The sequence below is a fragment of the Octopus bimaculoides genome, chromosome 5, assembly GCF_046866305.1.
Source record: "Octopus bimaculoides isolate indiv1 chromosome 5, ASM4686630v1, whole genome shotgun sequence".
Lineage (NCBI taxonomy): Eukaryota > Metazoa > Mollusca > Cephalopoda > Octopoda > Octopodidae > Octopus > Octopus bimaculoides.
Window position 1 is genome coordinate 113373417 of NC_142932.1, and position 17866 is coordinate 113391282.

The 17866-nt window shown below is 35.4% G+C and overlaps 1 protein-coding gene and 1 long non-coding RNA gene across 5 annotated transcripts in view; one reads left to right on the forward strand and one right to left on the reverse strand.

Moving 5' to 3' along the window:
- Positions 1-5064, reverse strand: part of LOC106868452 (protein transport protein Sec31A) — a 61880-nt gene extending 56816 nt beyond the window's left edge. For all 4 annotated transcript variants that reach the window (XM_089352983.1, XM_052968153.2, XM_052968154.2 and 1 more), the window contains exon 1: positions 4883-5064. The gene's annotated coding sequence lies outside the window, so the exon portion shown is untranslated. The remainder of the gene's footprint in view (positions 1-4882) is intronic.
- A 5740-nt stretch (positions 5065-10804) lies between these two features.
- LOC106877005 (uncharacterized) lies at positions 10805-15313 on the forward strand. The gene is made up of 2 exons (XR_001410315.3): positions 10805-12270; positions 14696-15313. It is a non-coding gene; the product is annotated as an uncharacterized LOC106877005 (long non-coding RNA).
- The last annotated feature ends 2553 nt before the right edge of the window (positions 15314-17866 follow it).

The following is a 17866-nucleotide window of genomic DNA, read 5'->3' on the forward strand; positions in this document are numbered from 1 at the left end:
TATTTTTAGAAGGTAAAATAACAGTTAGAACTATTTCATAGCTATAAAAGAACAATATTCTATAGCTGGATATATTTTAGGCTGTCAAAGCACTCAAAAGCTTCTCATGGCTGAAATACATACAGGGGTTGGACAAAATAATGGTAACACCTAGCATCACAGCATTATAATTTTGAAATATCTATAAAACTGTCAAAAGCTTGCTTATTTTTATGTTTTCTTGATTTCTTATTAGGATTCCTTAATATGTTTTGCTAAAATTGCTGTTTCTTTTCAGATATCATTAGAAAAAGGTAATTAAAATGACAGATCAATTGGACTTTCAAAGAGGTCAAATTGTTGGTGCTCATATGACAGGTGCTAGTGTAACGAAAACAGCCAAAATGTTTGGTGTATCAAGAAGTGTTGTCTCAAAAGTAATGACAGCTTTTGAGAAAGGAAAAATCCTCCTTGTCGAAACAAAACTCCGGAAGAAAACCAAAACTTTCAGATAGGAACTGTCTGTCTCTTACGCAAATTGTTAGAAAGGATCACAAAAGTACAGCTCCCAAAATTACTGCAGAGCTTAATGACCACCCCGAGAACCCAGTTTCCACAAAAACTGTTAACTGGGAGCTGCACAAAGCCGGATTTCACAGGAGGACTGAAATCAGAAAACCACTACTTTCAAAAACAAATGTTGCAAAGCATTTAAAGTGAAGTAAAAACCTACAGAATCGGTCCCTAGAGCTGTGGAAGAACGTTATTTTTTCAGATGAATCATCCTTTACCTTATTTCCAACCACCAGCCAAGTATACGTGAGGAGATAGCCAAAAGAAGCATTTGACCCAGACTGCTTTCTTCCAACTGTTAAACATGGAGGAGGATCTGTGATGATCTGGGGAGCTATATCTTGGAAATCTGCTGGCCCAATAGTTTCCCTTCATGATAGAATTAATAGTCAAGACTATTTAAGCATTTTATCTGATCAAATTCATCCTATGGTTGCGGAACTGTTTCCGGAGGGAAACACAATCTTTCAGGATAATACACCAATTCACACAGCTAAAGTTGTTACTGAATGGCACGAGGAACATTCTTGTGAAGTTGAACATCTTATCTGGCCACTACAGTCCCCAGATCTCAATATTATTGAACATTTATGGTGCATTTTAGAAAAACAAGTAAGGAGTTGATATCCTCCACCATCATCACTACAAGAACTGGAGACTGTTTTAGCTGAAGAATAGACAAAAATTCCTTTGGAAACAATTCAAACTTTGTACGAATCCATATCTCATAGAATTCAAACTGTAATTACTGCTAAAGGCAGTCCTACCCCATATTAAAATAAATTTGTTTGAAATTTTAAGGTGTTTCCATTATTTTGTCCAACCCCTGTATATGTAACTTTCAAGAGAAAAGCAATTCTCTTCCATGTGGTTCTAATGAAGTTGATATTCAGCAGAAGATTTACTTTTGGAAAGTATTTATAAGAAGTGTGACAGATTGAAGTGATTTGTCCTCCAAGAAGTAGATTTTGCAGTTTATAGTCATTACTCCTTCTGTGACTATATATCAAAGTAGACTATCTCTATGCTTCATTATAAGTCTTTAGAAGGGGTTTAACAAAACATCTGTAACTTTATATATTAGTATATTAAACTGATCTTGACTAACTTTATTGCTATATAACCATTCATAGTCTAATGAACCCCTAAACATGAACAGCACACAGCTGGATCCTTCAAGGTTGCTACAAATACTAGATTTCAGTATCATTGAGGATCTTTCTTAGTGAATACACAGCATCTCAAAGACTGACTTCTTCAGCGCAATAAAATACTACAGACTTCAAATATTATTCACTCTCTACAAAGGCCCATAATGGTGTGCTGCCCCAGACTGGAACTGAACTGCTGCTACACAGATATCTTAGATTGCACCCAAAGAAAGATCAAATTGGGATGATGTCACTCACTAACCTCTGGCCCATAGGTGAGCTGTCTCTTTTCCCTCCCTCCCTCCGTCTGTCTTTCTATAGCTACTACAGTGGTCTCAGCTCTTCAGGTCTGGTTAGTCTCCTGTCATCTAAGCACTCTCAACCAGATTGTGTCTCTTCATCCATATTATATCTACAACCCCGAGCCCTGCACTAGCTACCTACCTCACTCCAGAACATCAACTTTCAGTAATTCACTCTGCACATGTCTTTCCTGCAGCTGCCAACTTGTGAATGGTCAAGAGTAATATTAATTGTATCGATCACTCCAGATGCATTAGGTCTACAAGGACTTTGGATACTACTCCTTCCGTTAAACCAATCCAATAAAAAAAGAAAAGGTTCAATATTATAAGGAACCTCGTTTTTCTAGTCTAAGGAATGATAATTCCCAACGATATAAAAGTGTCACTTCAAGTGACTAAGACATCCATAAACTCAAAACATTCAATAACAAGGCCACATGACGGGGTACTTGCTGTTACGTAAGACCAAAATGACAAACTTACGAACGATGGAATAGCTAGTTATATCAACACCAATAAACGATTATTATCCATTTTATGGATTCTAGAAGAAAAGTAATGTTTATCTTGGATGGATTTGAGCTCAACACATAAAGGGACGCAACTAAACACCGCAAGACATCTTCGATGCTCTACCGATTTTCCCGATCTATCTACATTTCTTAGATCTCTTAGATTCTATCAACATTTAATAATGGTGTGACTGGACTCAGCTGTTGACATCCAGCTTCTTTTGTATGCATGACACATATTTCATACTGATTATCTTTTATATTTTATTTATGGCAGCTATAGCCACACATTTATCAGGTTGTAAAAAAGATAAGACATTTGACAAATGAATATCTTGTGGTGGTTAGTAATGAATACACGTAGTAAAGGGAGACAAAGATGAGACAGTTAAATCAGACACAGAGGTATGGTAAGTCTCACAGATCATATTAGAAACGTGTTTAGTAAACTCTTTTGTCGAGTGGGAAAAAAAAAATTCAACGAAGCATTAATTGTTGCAGATAAATTGTAAAAGAAAAAAAATGAACCAAATTGGTATTTTCTGTTAAATGTCAAATGGTTTGTTAGAATGGTTTATATAGTCTAGATCATAAAAGGTTAAATGAGAATTTGCGAGGCTTAGGCCCTTTCTGAAAGGAACTAACGGCTTAAGTAAGGAAATTCCAACTAGATAAATTGACACCTGTTAACATAGTTCGCCAAGAACTTGCTATTAATACAAGTGTGAGATAAAATATAGCAAACACGTACGCAATATATATATATATATATATATATATATATATATATATATATATATATATATATATATATATATATATATATATATATTTCAAGATACAAATGTTTGATATCGCTCGCTCAATATCATACTCCGGTAGATATTTGGGGGGGATGGGTGGGGGAGTTAGCCTATGAATTTCAGATTATAATTAGGAAAGGTGATGGTGTGAATTATTAGCTAACACGAAATAAGCGAATTCAAAGACCCAATCTTCGGCGAGGCGACAACACTGTGACTACTACTAATAATTATTATAATTTAGGCACAAGGCCAGCAATTTCGAGGGGGAATAGAAGTCGATTACATCGACACCTGGTACTTATTCAATCGATCCCGAAAGGGCGAAAGATAAAGTCGACCTCGGTGGCATTTGAACTCTGAACGTAAAGAGCTAAAACGACCACTACTACTTACAGTAATAATAATCGTGATCATATGCCACGAAAGCAACAGGTAATGGGGCATTACAAGAATAGTAACAACAAGAATAATAATTAATAGGGTATGCTAAGTAATGAGATAGAGTAGGTGGTGTCCAATGCATTACTAATTGAATCTGTCCGTACCGAAGAGAATCTTTTATAACCTTTACAGGCGTTGATGATTGAATATGATATAAAAACTGACAGAAAACTGAAGTGTAGTATTTGGAATTAAATTGGTTTACAAACTGAAATCTCAAGCGTTAATTCGATACAGCTGATGTAACTTGTGACTATATCTGCAATATCGTAGAATGTCATGATGAATACGAACTAGATCCAAAAATATGAAAGGTCTGCATAATGATATGTATACAGAATTAAGTTCTTAGACACCATTCATACAGTAAAACTCAAATTAAATTTTAACAAACTGATCGGAAAGGAATTATGGTGGTGGGGGGGGGGAGATCTTTTCCCTAACTTGTTTCGAAAGGAAATACCAAAAGTTCTTCAGATTTTTTTTTTAAGAGTTCAAATCTAAAAGGACAATATTAGAAGAAGCCATTAAAAATAATTCCAGAAAAATGAATAAAATACTAATTAGATAACAGGGGAAAGGTGATAAAGATCTCTCCACTGACATTTTCGAAGAAATATATATATATATATATATATATTATATTATATTATATTATATTATATTATATTATAAAGTATTCAAGTTCGGCTCTCTGTTTTTTAAATGCAATGTTTTCAGATTAATTTATATCGGAACCTGTTACAAACGAAGATGAAAGAATCACGATTTATCAGATAAATACTTATTAAATTAAAATAATAATCTGAAATTGCCGAGTTGTTTATTCAAAACACCCACGCCCATTATAATAATTTTTAATCTATATAAACTGATTTCTTCCTCAAACTTGAAAGTACAAGTAAGAATTTCATAATAAATTTCACAGAGAGTATATATGTAATATAGTAAAGATGCAGGGGTGTATAATAAAAGCAATCATTGACGAAAGGATGAAATAAACATCAGTGGATTAAGTGATCTTAACGGCCATATTGATAGCTCTACTTTTGACAAGCCGGTTAGTTTTTGTTTTCTTTGGCATAAAATTATTCTTACAGAAGACAAATACTTACAGTTGTGTTCAACTTATGAACTGTAAAACTTGATCCTATATTAAATAAGTATAAAAACTGAAATAAGTCCAATGACAAAGGAAGCCAACGTGTAAGTGATAAAATACTGCAATGACGGAAATATAGAACACGTCGTCAATAACCAACGTGGCAACTAAAGTTTAACAAAGCTGGAGAGTTACATGTTAGAAGGGAGACAACTTACATAATTAATTAAGAAAAGCACTCCACAGCGTTTATTTTATTCAATTTATAAAATGAGTTATAATATTGACATAGGAGGTGTTTTTTTAGGAAACATTTTAGCCTAGCTGCAAAATGTAGATACTGTGGTTAAACTATTTATTCGTTTTCCAGTGGCCAAAAAAAAAAAAAAATGTAGTGATCCAATTAGCTTTAGCGCTTTTACTGTTTCATCAGAAGTCGGTTGTTCATTTTCCTTACATAAGTATTTAATCGACATCTAATACTAATACTACTACAAAGAGACTTACCTCCACGCGTTCATTCGGCCTGTTAGAGTTAGCAGCCAAATTAACCCAAATTACACTCTAATATCTTTAAAAAAAACATACATTTGGTAACGTAGTTTTAGATACTTTAAAAAAACGGGTAATCAACTGCTGGAACGCCTTTGATCATAGGCTTGCACAATCACGGGTGACCTAGGGCTAAACAACAATAACTACTATTGACAGAATCTCAACGTGTTCACTCGACCTACTAGAAATGTCAGTCTATCTTCCTCAAATCACAGCATATTGTCTTAAAAGGAAAGGACTCATTGGATAAGATATTTCGAGACATTACACTAAAGATAAGATGGCTGGAATGACTTTGATTGTTGATCTGTTCGATCGGAGTTTATGGGGCTAAACAACAGCTCTATGTAATCGTTCAACATTCTAGGACTAACTAAATCTCCTTCGAATCACATTATGAATGAATGGATTTTTGCCGGAATATCCGATCATGAGTTTTCCGTTGTTCGGTCAGCTGAAACTATCTACTCGTTGAACTACCGTATATGTGGCTGGATATTCCACAGATAGAGCTTACCTTTAACGTTATACACATGCCAAGTCAGCGTGACACAGAGATGGACAAAACCGAACCTTAGCTTTACATGTACTATCCACTCGTCTCCCCAATTTTACGTCTGCTCGAGGTTGTAGTGAAAGGCACTTTCTCAAGATGTCACACAACGTAAACGAATCTGGGACCTTTTGATTGAAAAAGCGAACTTTGTAACCGTTTGGTCAAATCATATTGGATCGTGTTTTGGTGAAATTGTGCTTAAAATCACATTTGATCACATATCTACTCAATAAGGTTTACGGCTGCCGCTACCATTACCACCACCACCACCACATCATCATCACCACCACCACCAACACCACCACCACTAACACCAACACCACCACTACTACTACTACTACAAAAGAACTGATATATTGTAAAGTCGGTGTATAAGATGACTCCCTAGAATTCCTATTGAAAGTTTAGTTTTTTAACTATATTCGTTGAATAAGACTACCCTATCATATTTCATAATGATAGGCTGTATAAGTGCCGGTTCTGGTTCAGCGAATTGAAATTTTGTCCACGTGTTTTGACATATTTTAGTATGTATTGGACAAAATCCATCACTCGTAACCTACAATTATAAAAGTATTAAAGGGTTTTACTTTGTGATAATAATGACGATATTCCAGTAGTCACACAGCCGTTGGATATATATATATATATATATATATATATATATATATATATATATATATATATATCATATTCACCATAGGAACACAAATGGGGATTAAAATTTACTACAATTGTTTCGGCGGAATTTTATTGATGTATTCATAGATTACATTAAAGCATAAATCCACCATCTTCAAGTAAAATTTTAGGCAGGTATAAACAGGCAAGGTAAAAGGGCTCACCTTGCCTGTTTATACCTGTTTAAAATTTCACCTGAAGATGGTGGATTTATGTTATGATGTAATCTATGAATGCATCAATAAAATTTTACCCAAACAGCTGTAGTAAATTTTAAATCTCATTTGTGTTCTTTTTATACGTATGCAACATCTGGAACCAACTCTGAGTCGGATCTATGGTTTATATTGGATTTGGTACCTACATATATACATACCTGCAGTATACTACCAACACATGATACTTCACTGTGAATTCAATGTTATGGTACCTCGCCAGTCCTGGCATCCTACGTGTTGATGTACCTAGATTCTAATGAATCCTGGCACAATATGGACAGATTGCGGAGTACCGATGAACTTTTATGTAAATATATCAAATTAAAGATTCTACGAGGTATATATATATATATATACTTCTAGCCATGTCATCATGTTGAACCTTTAATCCCTACACATTTTTTTCTCTCTCCGTTTTTTCCTCTTAATTTTTTCTATCGAAGAGAGTAGGCTCGAAAGGTCAAATACTTTTCCATTCTTCCCGAGTATTAAACTAATACACCTGCTTGTTATTCCTTCACCAGTCTTCGTCTTTTGTTTCCTGTAAAGTTGAACCACACACACACACACGTCTGTGTGTGTGTGTGTGTGTGTGTCTGTGTGTGTGTGTGTGTGTGTGTGTGTAGTATTATAACTGCAATGTATCTGAAATGTTGATGTTAAATACACAACGGGTATCTTCAATAATTTGCAAATTCTTGCGTTTTGACAAAGCCGTGTGGAAGAGCACCCTGGTGAAACTAAACAGAGCGGACCATGAGATCCGGGCTGATTGTTTACAGTACGTCAGCTGTTGCAAATGACAACTGGTGTATGTCACTAATGTGCAATGTTATTTTAAAGTATGTCAGACAGGTTTATAATACATTGTTATTATTATTTTAATATAGCTTGAAGGTGGCGTGTAGGCAGAACCGTTCCGCACCGGACAAAATGCCAAGCAGTATTTCTGGCTTTAAACTCTGAATTCAAATGTCGCCGAGATCGACTTTGTGTTTCAACCTTTCAGGGTTAATAAAATACGTACCAGTCGTGAACTGGAGTCGATGATATTGCCTAAACCCTGCCCCTGAAATTACTGGCTTTGAATCAAAATTTGAAACCATTATTTTAATGTAGTTTTATTCAGATCTATAAGACTTAAGTAGCAAATATATTGCGCTGCTCTCTATTGCGATTGGTGATAATCTTGTCGCGCAGTTGCTTGGTTACTAACAACGTGGTGGTTGCTTGCTGGTGCTGTTTTGTCGTCGCATGGTCTAGCTGGCGGTGTGCATTATAAAGGAAGAAACTCCGAACTTTTGACATATTTATTGATGGACATGATTTATTTTGCTGGCACTATGTCTTGTTGAAGGCTAACTGTGATACATCGTGAGTTCCGAAGTCGTCTCTTGCTCGAGGTGGTCTGCCCACGTGCCTGAGGTGTCGTCTGCTTGAGTACCAAGGTGGTCTGCCTGCGAGTTAGGCGCCAAACTGTTTAAGTAATTAAAAAAAATGAGAGCGAATTTTAGATCATCCGAGAAGCCATATCACATCACAACTTCATGCTGATTAGTCGATTTATAAATCAACTACGTGAAACTGTTGTGGCTTACTCGTGATCCCAAACTACGAGGGGGTGCTGAAAAGTTCCTGGCTTTGAATAAAAGAAAATACAGGAGGATTAGTTAATTATGATTTAATACAACATATTCCTCTCTCAGATTCACACATTTATTGCAGCGGTCCTTCATTTTTTCTAAGCCCTGTAAAAGAACTCGGAAGGTTGAGCCTCCAACCAGGCCTTTCGTGACAATTAAAGCCAGGAGCTTTTCAGCATTCCCTCGTAAAATCATAATCGAACGGATCAATCACGTATAAGCTTTCTGTCAAAATTTTCTGAACACAACTATCTTATCTTGGTATTGCCATTATGAACGAAACGGTAGGTTCAGTTTAAATTTCGATTCAATTGATTGAATTTATTTTGACAGTAAACCAAAGAGAAGTAAATTTATAATAAACTTCATGAGATGCGAAAATAAATAAATAAATAAATAAAATAAAATGCGTTCAAGTTCACAATTTACTAGCATAAAGCAATATACTACGAATACGAACAATGTAGGCATGCGATCTAAAATATGAGAAAAAATATTTGATTGGGCAGGTAGGGAGAAAATTAACGAAATTTCTTTCCCATTCAAAGAAACTATTGCTGTGTTATAATTAATATGTTGAATGATCAATAGTAAAAGCAGGCTGAGAGGACAGAATTTTCTTCAATAATATTTATTAATAACACTAATCATTTTAATAAACATAACATAGGCACGATAAGAAAATGACTCTCTCCAGACACAACAGAAAACATACAATTTGTTGTGTGTAAATTAGGAAATAATGAAATTGTTGAAAGATGTGCTGAAAGATGAGCTGAAAGATTTCATATAAATGAAGGTCATAGCTTCTGGTTACAGCATAAATGAGTTGAACTCCGGGGATTTTATAATCTCACTAAAAAGTTCTATAATATTCCCTGAGAACTTTGAGTATAAAAATCAAACTTTTCTTTTTGTCTATCAACACCTATCCAAAAGTGGCATCAAACATGATTGGTTGGGAAAGTGTTAGTAGATTTATAATAGAATTCAGGGATATATCCCAAATTAACTCTAGCCAACATTACCAAATATATTATTAATCGCTAGTGGTAATTATCTCTGATCATCATTGCCAAATATAACGGTTTTGACAGTCAAGCTTAAAGATTCTATGTTCGAAATCGAGGAAGGCTATTCACTATAAAACTGTAGTTACCATAACAAATTGATAATCAGATTACCTTCTCGGTTTCATCAAATTAAAAGAATGTCAGCAGTGCGGACTGGCTTCACTGCTTACAGCTTGTCTTCGTGAAGTGGTCATTTTAGGTGTAATGTTTCCAGTTACATCTAAACTCAGAGTTTATTTCCATGGCGAGCGAAAAATTAGTCCAGGTTCCGTAATATAGTGTAAATGCAGAAATAAATTTACACACATGAAAAAGCACCCAGCCTTTCGTTTGCAAGTGTCATTGCGTTATTTCGACCATTTGTCACTGCTGAACAAAGATGGTGCAGTAGTCGCCACATTGGTTGATTGTAAAATTGCATTGAGTGAGCATCTCTATCCTTTTGTGCAAGATAACGTACTCAATAGCGTAGAGTGAAGACTGTGGAAGAGGAGGTGAGAACGGGTTCTGTTCAGCAAATGCATGAAATTTTTAAGTCAATTTCTGGGTAAAGGCTTGCCAGCAAAGAGAACAATGCAAATGTTAGCTATGAAGTGGCGCCCTATGAGTTCAGTGCACAGCGCCCCAAAACAAAGAGACTCTAAGCGGCGAGCTGGCAGAATCGTTAGCACGACCGGCAAAAGCATAGTGCCTTTCATCCTTTCGAGGTCGATAAAATAAGTACCAGTTGAGCACTGGAGTCGATTTAATCGACTTAGCCCCACTCCTCCGAAATTGTGCCAAAATTTGAAACCAATATTAGTTTCAATTTTTGGCACAAGGCCAGCAATTTTGGGGAATGGGCTAAGTCGATTAAATCGATCCAGTGCTCAACTGATAGTTATTTTATCGACCGCGAAAGGATTAAAGGCAAAGTCGACCTTGGCGGAACTTGAACTCAGAGCGTAAAGACGAACGAAATGACGCTAAACATTTTGCTTGGCGTGCTAACGATTCTGCCAGCTCACCACTTCTAATTTGAAACCATTAATATTAAGAAGATTTTTAAGGCAGCGAGCTGGCAGAACCGGGAAAAAAATGCTTGAGCGGCACTTCTTCCGAGTTTACGTTCTGAGTTCAAATGCCGCCGGGGTCGACTTTACCTTCCATCCTTTCGGAGTTGATAAAATAAATAACTACCAGTTGAACATTGGAGTCGACATAATTGATTTACTTCCTCCCCGAAATTGCTGGACATGCACCAAAATTTGAAACCAATATTAGGAACAGCTGAGCCGTTTCACTGCATTTATCAAATGTTTTGAGGCTGAGTTCCAAATTCATTTGTTCACAGATATCAAAATATAGATAACTGAGATAAGGGTCGATAAGTTTTGGATAATATAGTTCGGTACCAGCAATTAACTGAATCATCCAGGTGGGAAAAAAAATTAAAAAAACATCTTCGTCTTTATTCCCACGAGAGTTCCGGACCCCAGTTACGAACTCATTTGCATACAGCCTATCAGAGCTCAACTATCAAACCAGTTTATTTTCTCATATCAAGTGGTGGGCGATAAGATAAGGTCACTTGTGTAAAGAATGACCATGCTTCTTTTCTCATTGAATAATGCTTGTTTGGGGAAATCGGTCGAGTGACAGACAGAAAGCCTTGTGGTAGTGTGTTATGGCCCTTTACGTTCTCAATTCGACTCCCATCGAGGTCAATTTTGCCTTTTATCCTTCTGAGGATGAAGCGATTATTCTCTTCCCTCAAAAGTCTTCGCTTTGTGCCTCATTCATCATTAGAATTACGCTTCTACATTTTGATTTCGAATACCGTCCAAGTTAAAATTGCTTTTTATCCTTCCAGGGTCGATAAAACACTTATGAAGGACTGGGGGTGGGGTCAATATTATCGTCCCTCGCCCCGCCCACTCAATATAAGCCATTCTGTCGGCTATAAATCAATACGAAGGAGGGTACACTTACATACTTCAGTTTATTTGGTTGGGGTTTAAGGCTTCTGAATCAACATGTTGGGATCAAGTTTGTTTCATAAATAAAACCGATTTTCAGATTTTTTACTTCCATTTAAAAAATGCAGATTTTGTGATTGAAGCAAACTAAATCCAAATCTTAATCAAATCAGCTTCCAAGATAATAAATATCTGAACAAATATGTCCTAACTGTTACAAAAGAGCATTTAGTTCCGACGAAAAAGAAAATAATGTTTTCCATGTTTTCTTGACACAATAAACAAGGTATTTATATTCTTTTTAATAAGAAAATCGACTGGAGGTTACTAACAACACGCCTCTTCCCAGCCCCATTTTATTGTAGAATGATTGTTCATCCCCAGTACAAGGTTGGAAGTCATTATTTCTCTTTTTGCAAATAGATTACATCATCTAACATACTCAATTTTTTTTTAAGACAGCAGTATGTGATTTGGGATATTGATAGCTTTTTGTAATAAATCGAGGGCCCACATAGAAAATCTTTCCTTGACAAGAGTATTTTCCAGTTATCTTTGAAGACCTATTGTTATGACCTTGTTAGTTACTGTGCATACACGATTATCTCCCTTGGTGAGACCATGTTTCTTTTTAAAATGTGACTTACGCACTTCAGTTCGTATTGAGAAAAGTATATATTGTAGAAAATTAACAGCCTACATTTATTAACACATATGGTATAAAGTATTCTTTTTCTTCTTCAAATAATTTCTGTGTTTAAATTGCTTTGTTTTGTCTCACGTTATCGTCTTCATATTACACTAATATATGACCTACACCGTTTTTCATGTTTCTTTGAAGTCAAATGTCCCTTTCATGTTTATAAAACTGTATCTCTATATAATTTAATTTAATTTATAATACTATTGTTTAATACATTTTATGAGATATTCATTTCTAATTATTATAACACATATAAATATTTGACACATACAAATTCGCTGTATATTATGGAGTATTATTCTTTTAGGAAGTTGAATTTTTAAAAATTAATTCCAAGTGTTTTTATTTAATTGATTTGTTGAAAAAGAAAATGGTACAGTATTCCTGATAAATTACACAGTTTAAACCTTCTCCCACCTAATTACGATTCTACTTAAGCTGAAAATAATTCCAGACTTTTTCTTTTGATATAACTTAATAGGATTAATAAACCGGCATATAGTTGTGCCGAGTGTACCAATATGCAGAATCTAAATGTATGGGTCAAACTAAAGCGTTTGACCCGGTTTGACCGATTTATGCGACCATCGCACTAATTTCTTTCCTCATTTCATCATCTTCACAAAGAATTAAATTATACGGTTAATATTTGTAAGCATTAACCAATTATGCAATAGTCTTAGTATTTTTTCTTATGCACTCATAAAATTTTAAATGTTTTTGCATGTGTCGTTTCCTTCTTTCAGCTTCCCCATTTGATTGATAAATATTCTCTATTGTGTTTGACACACCTCATGAGTGAGAAAGTATTAGTAAAATTAAAAGAATTGAAATTGGCATTGATATCGGGTGTTGGAAAAACTTTCGTAGATAAGTATAGATACTCAAATTGGTAAAAATGTATCCTCAAATTCATTATGTAGTTAATGGGTTTGTGTAATCCAGTCAAAGGAGAATTTCCAGATAAAGACCTCAATCACACTGCAACAGGATAAGTAAGGGGTACATTTCTACATTCAACGGTTGTGAAAACTCAAGTCAACAGACCTGCTATAAATAGCAGCCAAGTCTCCCTCAAATCAAACCCCATCATCATTAAAAAGAAAGGACACATTGGATAGTAGATACATTTAACAACACAAGATGGTTATATCTTGACTAATTTTGATCACAGGTTAACTGGAGGTTAAGCAACAACTGTTAAATAGTTAACAACTGTTAAATAGCCATCCATTTAGCAAAAAAAAAAAAAATTGTAACATCGGAAAAACAAAAAAATTTACATATTGGTCTCTAGTGTGAGAAGAAATTTGCCATCAGTGATTCTTCCAGAATTTATTGTTGCATGCAAATAAATAAACCTTGGTGGTGTGTTGTCTTAGTGTATTCACAGGTCAGCAGACCTGTGATCTAAGATTTTCCAACCTTGAGCATCCAGTATTTTTTGCAGTATTTAAGACACATCAAATAATGTTCTTCCCTTTTTGCAAGACAGAAGAAATTAGAGGGAAATTTGACTGGTATTTTTTCAGGTTTGCACACCACACAGAAGTTTCCCCATTGGCTCAATCAATCTTCGGGATTTAAAAGGATACAAACTCAAATTCTCATTCAAAAAAATATCTATTACTGAGCAACACCCTGCTCTATATTTCTTTGTTTGAAACATTTTTTATTGTAAAAAGATACAGATTATTCTTGTAGGAAGTATGTTAACTGTCTAGGAATGACAGAGGAAGTTAATCCAAGATGTTTTTAAATCCTGTACTTTGTAGTATAATATAATACATTTGGTCCATTAATTCAGATTCCTTGTGATTTCCACTTAACCTCTTTTTTTAAAATCATCATCATTTAATGTCTGTTTTCCATGCTGGCATGGATTTGATGGTTTGACCAGAGCTGGCAAACTGGAGTACTGCACCAGGTTCTAGTCTGATTTGGTTTGGTTTATATGGCTGGATGCCCTTCTTAACATCAGCCACTTTACAGAGTATACTGGGTGCTTTTTATGTGGACCAGCATGGGTGTAGTACAGAAGCTTGCTTTCCAACCAGTATTTAAGCTTGGATTTAGTGCCTTTACATGGCTCTTGGCAAGTGTCCTATTACCCCAGGTTGATTAAAGCATGTTTGTGTACTCTTGTCTTGACAGCATGTGATGATTGTATACAAACATTACCATTATATAAGTGATGTTATTTGTTTCTGGTCTTCCATTAAGAACATGTTTGGTCATGAAAAATATTGTCTTGCCTGCAAACAGATGAGGATTGGTGAAAGGAAGAGTATCAAAGTGTAGAAAACCTATCTCAGCAAAATTTTGTCTGATTCATGCAAGTGTGGAAAAATAGATGTGAAGCGATGTGATTGTGTTCCATGTCACAAATACAGTTCAATATCAAAAAAAAAATTTATTTTTTTTGCTTTTGTTTTGCAGGTATGTCAAGATGAATTGCGTACTAAGAGCTTCATTGAACTTTCATAGAAACTTTTCATCTATATTCAATGGAATCACTCAAAAGACTATTATATCAGGAAATTCTAACCAAACAATTCTTCGAGCCTTAAGTACCAAGTCAACATGCAGCCAGTCTTTTTCTACAAAGAATTTTAATGTTGGTAGTGGACCTTTAATTTCAAAATCACCATCCTGTCTTTTGTCTAATAATTCAAGTTTGTTTTCCATTCTGCCAACTACTGGATTCCCTTGGCAGCAAAAACGTACTTACAAAATGAAGCTGTATCCAAAACTCAGGTGCAAAGGATGTTATTTTGTTTATAGGCATCGTCGTCTGTTTGTTGAGTGTAACTTAAAACCTCGTCATAAACAGATGGAATTTAAAACTAAAGGAGAGTTATGGAAGGAAGATTATTCAAAAGGAGGTGTAAAAACGGCAGCATTTTGGAAATGGTCTAAAGAAGCTTGGTATAAGTTTGGCAATAATAAATATTCTCGCTTTGATTGGCTACAAGGAAAATATGACTGAGCAAAAAATATTTGGAAATTTTACGATTTTTAATTATTTCGAAATTAAATAAAACTTTGTTTCTATTTTTTTTTTTTTGCTGTTTTTATTCCAATTGATTTTTAATCTATAAATTAATGTATTAAATATTATTAAATTAAATAATGTTTAAAATATTAAATATATTATTTTATATTATATTAACATATAACATTATTAAGTAAGTTTGATACATTTATTTTAATGAATCTGTCAACATTATGAGAAACATAACATAGTATTGATAATAAATAATTCCAAACATTCAAATATTGGCTGAGCAAGATTAAATATTTTAACATCATAGGTGCAGGCATGGCTGTGTGGTAAGAAGTTTGCTTCCCAGCCATGTGGTTCTGGGTTCAGTCCCACTGTGTCACACCTTGGGCACGTGCCTTTTACTATGGGCTCAAACCAACCAAAATCTTGTGAATGGATTTGGTAGATGGAAACTGAAGCCTGCCGTATATATATATATATATATATATATATGTGTGTGTGTGTGTGTCCTCCGCCACCACTTATCAACCAGTGTTTGTTTACATCCCTGTAACTTAGTGGTTCAGTGAAGAGACTGATAAAATAAGTATCCGGTCTAAAAGAAATAAAAAAGTACTGGGGTCAATTTGTTTGACTAAAATTCTTCAAGGCAGTGCCCCAGCATGGCTGCAGACTAATGACTGAAATAAGTAACAGATAAAATAAAAACCAAGTAGAAAAAAAATACTTTTAATATTGAATAAAGCAAAAGCATTTTGTTTATAGTCAGCTGAAAAATATTACATATTACTTAAAACTTTGTGCAGCTTGATATTCCTTTGTACAAGTGAATTTGGTGAATCACTTAGAATCTGAAATAGGACACTTTCATGTTACTATTATTCTTTATAGACATGTGTCATATATTTCCCTGTTTGTTTTATTAATGTTGTTTAGTTCCAGATTGAGCAGACTTGTGATCAAGGGTATTCCATCTATTAGGAGTAAGTGTAACTCTGTGGTTACTTCCCAACCATGTGGTCAGTCCCACTGTGTGGCATCTTGGCCAAGTGTCTTCTGCTGTAGCCCAAAGCCTTGTGAGTGGATATGGTGGACAGACACTGAAAGAAGCCCATCATCATCATTTAATGTCCATTGTGCATGTTGGCATGGGTTCATGGGTTGGACTATTTGACTGGGCTGGCACACTGGAAGGTGCACCAGACTCCAGTCTATATATATATATATATATATATACATATAATCACTACCAGAACTAAAGAAGTTTCAGGTATGGAAGCAAGGTCTAGAATTGAAGGGCCTTAGAGTTAACCTAGCAAAAACCAAAGTCTTAGTAAGTAGGTAGGAAGGCAGACAAATCCCTTCAGGTAGATGGCCCTACTTGATCTGGAGAAAAGATGTAGGTAGAAAATCCATAAGATGTGCCCACTAAGCTATGAACATAAGCGGTGCAGCAATATCAGGAAGGTTAACAGGGAAAATAGTTTTTGTGTGTGGAAGATACACGGGTACAATAAGCACAGAAAATAGACTCCATCAGCTGCTAGTGGGGTAAGTTAGAGGTGACCAAGTTAGTAGCAGAAGTGGATGCTCTGAGAGCTTGGCTGTGAGAATAAGAATCGGCTGGGCAAAGTTCAGAGAGCTCCTACCTCTGCTGGCAACAAAGGGCCTCTCCCTCAGAGTGAAAGGCAGATTGTATAATGTCTGTGTGCAAATAGCTATGCTACATGGCAGTGGAACATGGGCTTTGATAGCTGAGGACATGCATAGGCTTGAAAGAACGAAGCTAGTATGCTTTGCAGGATGTGCAATATTAGTGTGCATGTACAACAGTGTAAGCATCTTGAGAGAAAAGTTGGGCATAAGAGGCATATGGTGTGCAAAAGAGACGACTATGCTGATATGGTCATCTGATGTGTATGGGCGAGGAAAGCTGTATAATGAAGTGCTGATCTCTAACTGTGGAAGAGGTAGACCCAGGAAGACATGAGATAAAGTGGTGAAGCATAATCTTCGAAATTTGGACCTCAGAGACAATAACTAGTGACTGAGACTTTTGGTGATATGCTGTGCTTAAGAAGGCCTATCAAGCCAAGTGAAATATTTGTGGCTGATGCTGGTGTCACATAACTGGCACATAAAAAGTACCTTTCAAGTGTTGGGTCTAACAGGTTGAGTCATGTTGGGCCTAACATGTTGAGTCGTGAATGTAAAGGGAGGGAGCTTGAGATCAGCTTGCTCCAAAGAGAAGAGGCCATTGGTAACAATAAAAAAGATAAAAGCAAAGAGCATGTCTGTGGATCAAAGTTTGGAGTGAGTAGGTGAGTGACTCTGTGCAAACCAGTCTAGGATGTTTGTGTTCAATGGCAACAGTAGCAGTGAATCAAATGAACAGTATTCTTTTGGGGATCTCACTTCAGACTTGTAGAGAGTTAGCAACTGTCAGGAGCTGGCTTTGAAGAGGAAGGTCAGTTTTTGAAATGCAATTTTTACTCCTATTATAACCATTATAACTTCAAAATTAAACTATTTTTAGCTAACTGTGATGTTTAATGTACTTTATATGTGAGTTTTGAGCATAATGGACATTAAACAATTTCTTT